The following is a 5,924-nucleotide window of genomic DNA, read 5'->3' as shown; positions in this document are numbered from 1 at the left end:
ATGTGGGTTGATCTCAGGGTCTTCAATTCTGTTCCATTGGTCTACTTGTCTGTCGTTATACCAGTACCATGCAGTTTTATCACAATTGCTCTGTAGTACAGCTTTAGGTCAGGCATGGTTATTTATGTCCTTCTTAAAGTCCTCTATCATCATCATCATGAGAAGTGATTTTAGATCTGTATCTTGCTCTTCTAGTGTGGTGTATCCAGGACTTCCTATGGTGAGAACATTGGGTTCTGATGATACCAAGTAACCTTGCTTTCTGTTGCTTATGTTCTTATGCTTGCCTCCTGCCATCTGATTATCTCTCGTGCTACCTGGCCTCACTATATCTAACTGGGGTCTGTACTTCCTGTGATCTTGGTTGTGTCAGAACTCCTCATAGTCCAGCTATCTCTGTGATCCTGTGATTCCGGGATCCTGTGATCCTGAGATCCTGAGATGCTGGGTGTGTCAGAGTTCCTGGAAGTCAAGCTGCCTCTGAGACCCTGAGATCCAGGTGTGACCAAGCTCCTGGGATCCTTGGACCTTGGCTGTGTTAGAGAGCCTGGAATTTGAGCCTCCTCTGAGTATTGTGGGAGTTTGCATGCAAGGTAAACCAGTGCAGACCAGAAGGAACCTGAGCCACTGGTCGGGTGGGGTTTCTGTGTCCCTGGATCCTGCTGGTCCCAGTTACTCCTAGTGGTGTTGGAATAGATGTCGTGTCCTACTCACCCACGATCCTGAGATCCTGGGTGTGTGAGAGCACCTGGAGTGGAGCCTCCTCTGGGTGCTATGGTACTGGCCGCAGAGTTTGCACCCCTAGTTCACAGATTCATTTGCAAGGCAATTGAGGTTGGATGCCTGGCAGCTTGAATAGGAACGAATCCAGACATCCCAGGATGTCGATGTCGGGAAATGGAGCTGTGGAGTTGTCTGAAGTCTGACGGGTGGCCGTGGAGCTCCTGGGAAATAAATTTTGGTCAGCAAGATCTCCTTTTTGCCTTGGTCACTCATTCATACAAGTGTCTGTGCATATACCACAGTGCTTATTACAGTCTCAATGTTTGCACCCCTCCCAGATGCCTCAGTGGAACGCTGATCCCCAAAGTGACCCTCCTTAGAGGTAGATCCCAGGGGAGTGATCAGACCTTGAGAGTAGAGCTGTCAAAAGTTCAGCTCTCACTTCCTGCCTCAGCCTCCCGAGTGCTGGAACAGGAAGAGGTGCCACACCAGGCCTGGCCTAAAGAACAGATTGTCTGCCCTTGTTTGTTTCAGTTTAGGGGATCAAATTGGGGCCTTCCTCATATCGGATAACACTTTGCACCGAACTTTTCAATTTGCACATGCATGTGTATGTACATGTGTGTAAACAGTGTGCACTTCCATTCATGTGTGCAAACACAAGAGGGTGTGTCACAGGGCACATTAGAAGGTCAGATGACAACCTCTGGTGTGGGCCCTCAACTTGCACTTTGTTTGAGACAGGATCTCTTTGCTGTTTTTCTGCTGTGTACAGCAGACCTGCTGGCTCACAAGTGTCTACAGATTCAACCATTTCTATCTCCCACCTCCCTGTAGACACTGGAAGACACTATCACACCTTTTACATGGGCTCTGGTGATTTGAACTTGGGTCGTAGTGCTTAGCAGACAGCATCTTTATTCACTGAGCCTTTTCATCCAGATGTTGTTGTTGCTGCTGCTGCTCCTCCTCCTCCTTTTTTTTGTTTTGTTTTTTTGTTTTGTTTTTTCGAGACAGGGTTTCTCTGTGTAGCCCTGACTGTCCTGGAACTCGCTCTGTAGACCAGGCTGGCCTCGAACTCAGAAATCCGCCTGCCTCTACCTCTGGAGTGCTGGGATTAAAAGCGTGCACCACCACTGCCCAGCTCTCCTCCTTTGTTGATACAGACAGCTTCACCAAGGTGCCCACACCAACCTCCAGCTTATTCTCTTCCTGAGAATAAGTCTAAGTTGCTGGCCTTGCGGCTGTGCCTCCCCATACCTGGCTCACAAATCCCTTTTCTATTTTAAGACTCAGCTGGAGTGATGTGCTCCTGAGCTCAGATCCGTGCTCCAATTCTTATCACACTACAAACACCAAGTGGAGAAGATTATTGTGTGGTCAGCTGAGAAGAGCTGTGGAGGAGGGGTCTGAGAGGGCATGGCAGAAGGATCATCTAAGGACAAACATTCACAAGGGGGCTGACAAGAGGCCCTGTTCCTCAGAAGGAGGAAGAGCAGCCAGTGTTGCTAACCACAACCCATCTCCCCAGCCCCAACTGCCAGTAACTTTTTGATTGGGAATTTATTATTTATTTCAGACACTGTATTTAAATTTTCCTGTCTAAACTTAATGGAGAGCCCATGAAACTGGCCATTAAAGATGGAAGTTGGATATAGAAAAGCTATGGTCACGTTTCAGTGCTCAGGAAGTTCCATGCCCAAGTTATTTTTGTTTCTCCCTGCCACTACAAGAAAATTAGCAACAATTAAAACTATTCTTTCATTTTTTCCTTCTGATTTCTATGCAGAGCTGTGAGTTTAAAATAGAATGTTAAATAGTGTAAGTGACACAGTAAACGTCCCAGCAAGTGTTTGACAGAGATAAGTTTTAACACTTCTGCTTAAAATTGAAAAGCTGTCACTCTGTGTTGGAGCTGAAAATAGTCATTGCTTACAAATTGTTCTTTCTGATGCAAATTCGTGTCACCCTTTGTATTACACCAACATGCAAACATTCCATATTAATGTCTGTAGTCTTAGAACCGAGGGACGAAAGATGCATGTTGTTAATGCATTTAATCTGCTTTAAATGAATGCCGTCTCTCTGACTTGCTTCTCCCTTCCCTTCCATAAATTCAAGGCTCCCATACCAATTCTACTTAATAAATATGTATGGTGCAACTTTTAGCTAAAAATTCAAGGACCAGACAGTCCCAGACTAGACAGGTGAGGGCAGATGCCTTGAGGGCTGTGCAGAGTATAATGTGATTATGGCTCGGAATATGATGATCGCACGCTGTAATCAGAGCAGGGCTAGATTCATTTTAATATATTTGATTAAAAAGAAAAGTTGTTTATGGGACTATCTAATATAGGGTTAGGACAGGTGGCTCACATCAGGAGGCTGAGGCAGGAGGATTTTTAATAAGTTCAAAGCCAGGCTGGGCTATAGAAAAAAACCAAAGCAACAAAAGCAGGTGTCAAATGGCCATATTTCAAAGGACTTTGAATAACTGGGCAGCATAGACATAACTGTTCTATGCCTCCCAGTTACCCTTTTTTTCTTGTGTTCATTGCTTATATCCACCCTCAACCCCCAACGTCAAGTTCTGTTAGCAGCTTCCTACTTGAACGGCAGATAAATCCCTGTCTGCCTTCCAATGAAATGGTTCTGTGTGTTTACATTTGGGTCAACAAATAAAATTGGGATGCTACTTCGTGACATTCAAGGGAGATAATTGCCATTCTTTAGTTTTTTGTTTGTTTGTTTTGTTTTGTTTTGTTTTGTTTTGTTTCTGATGGTTGGAATGTAACCAAGATGACAAGCGTCTTGGAAGCCTGAAGCCACCTCAGGTATGGAAGCTAAATATGGAAAGAGAGCCCGGTAGCAGAATTCTGATGCTCTGCCATCTGGCTCCTCAAACCAAACCCGAGCTGCTTCCCTCAGAAATGGCTTCAGAGGGACATGGATGTCTGTGCTGCTTAGCCTACTGTCAATGGCATGTCTGTCTGTCTTCATGCCACCCATCCAGGAGCTGGGATGGACTTAGGTAGGTTAAAAGGATGGAAGCCAAAGGGGATAGAGATAAGGAAGAGAGCCTTTTGTGACTCAGTGTTGGGCTTTTGTCTCTCAGTTGAGTCCAGTGCAACTTACCAAACCACAGCAAGCAGGCCTACAGAGGCTGAGACAGGGGCTTGCCTAGTCTGCTCAGTGAGCTCCAGGTTCAGTGAGAGACCCTGTCCCAAAAAGTAAGGGAGAGAGCAGCAACTGAGGAAGACCCCTGATGCTAATTTCTGACTTCCACATGAACGTGTGTTTGTGGTGTAGTGTGCCCACACAGGAACACAGGCACGTGCACAGGACACACACTGAACAATAGTAAATGATATCTTTTGAAGGTAACTTCAAAAGCCACAAAACCACATATACAGCATCATGAAGACCCTTCAGCAAGTATCCCTAACTCTTTTGAATCTATCTTTTAAGTGTTCACTTTCTTTTTGTCTATTTATTTGTAATTTGTGAGTTTTTTTATTTTTTGTTTTGTTATATTATGGAGATTTTTTGTTTGTTGTTTGTTTGTTTGTGAAGCAGGGTTTTTCTGTGTATCCCTACTGTCCTGGAACTTGTATGTAAACTAGGCTGGCCTCGAATTCAAAGATTCCCCTGCCTTTACCTCCTGAGTGTGGGGATTAAAGCATGTACCACCACACCCAGTTTCTTTTTTTTTTTTTTTNCTTCCTTCCTTCCTTCTGTCCTTTTTCCTCATTCCTTCCTTCTGTCCTTCCTTCCTTCCTTCCTTCCTTCCTTCCTTCCTTCCTTCCTTCCTTCCTTCCTTCCTCCCTTCCTTCTGTGTTTAAGGACAGGTTTTCTCTGAGTAGACCTGGCTATCCTGGAACTCTCTCTGTAGACCAGCCTGGCCTCAGATTCAAAGATCCATCTGCCCCTGCCTCTTGAGTGCTGGGGTTAAAGCTGTGTGTCACCACCATCCAGCTCCTTTTCTTTTTTAAAAATTAGATTAAATAATTTTTTTTTTCGAGACGGTGCTTCTCAGTGTAGCCCTGGCTGTCCTGGAACTCACTCTGTAGACCAGGCTGGCCTCGAACTCAGAAATCCACCTGCCTCTGCCTCCCAAATGCTGGGATTAAAGGCGTGCGCCACCACAGTCTGGCAATAAAAAATATTTTTATTGCATGTACATGTGCACCTGAGTATGTGTGTGTGTGTGTGTGTGTGTGTGTGCACCTCACACACCCAGGAGACAAAGGTAGGGGCATCTCGGAGTTAGAGGCCAGCATAATCTACATGCAAGTTCCACATGTGCCCATATGCCCTGCAGGTGCCCACGAAGGCAGAAGAGGACATCAGATCCACCAGAACTGGTGTTACAGCTGTCAGTCACCTGAGGCCTGTGCTGACAGCCAAACCCAGATTCTCTGCAACAGCAGCAAGTACTGTTAACCACTAAGCCTTCCCTCCTTTCATAACTTAATTCTGTTATTCTTGTGTGTAGGAAGGATCTGTCTCCCTCTTGCCCTTTCTTTGTTCTTGTCTCTGTCTCTCTGTCTCTCTGCTTCTGTCTCTGTCTCTCTGTGTCTCTCTGTCTCTGTGTGTGTGTGCGCGTGTGCGTGTGTATGCCAGAGCTTGAGTGTGGATGGAGGCTGGAGAATAACTGGTAGGGGCAATGTTATCTCTTCTTTGTCCTGTGCTCTGTATCTCTGTATCCAGACTGGGCTCCTAAGCTTCTGAACAGTTCACTTGTTTCTGCTCCCCCCACCCCCCACCCACTGTCTAGCCCAGAAGTGCTGGGTTGCAGATGTGTGCTACCACGTCCAGTTTTTTATAGGGATGCTAGGATTAAAACCTCAGATTATCCAGCTCACAGGGCAAGGACCTTGACGTGCTCAAGCACCTCACAGGCCTCCTCTCCTTTTCACTATTACGTTATTTATCCTTGTTAATTTATGTGTATGGAAATTTTGCCTGCAGGCTTGTTGTGTACCATATATCTGCTAAGCCAACTCTCCTTTTCTTAATGAACTCCAATTTTGCTTTACACTGACTGGCACTGAAGTTATTCCCTATGATATAAGTCAAGATCTTGGCTGCATCTCAGTGGTGATCTCCGAGACACTTTCGGCGCAGGTATGGGTGTAGATTTGCATCTCCTGCTGTGGGAGACAGAGCAAGGAAAGGTGTTCAGAGGTGAAACAAGGAGA

The sequence above is a fragment of the Mus caroli genome, chromosome 10, assembly GCF_900094665.2.
Source record: "Mus caroli chromosome 10, CAROLI_EIJ_v1.1, whole genome shotgun sequence".
Classification (NCBI taxonomy): Eukaryota; Metazoa; Chordata; class Mammalia; order Rodentia; family Muridae; genus Mus; species Mus caroli.
The sequence above is the reverse complement of the archived record's forward strand: the minus strand, read 5'-3'. Positions refer to the sequence as shown.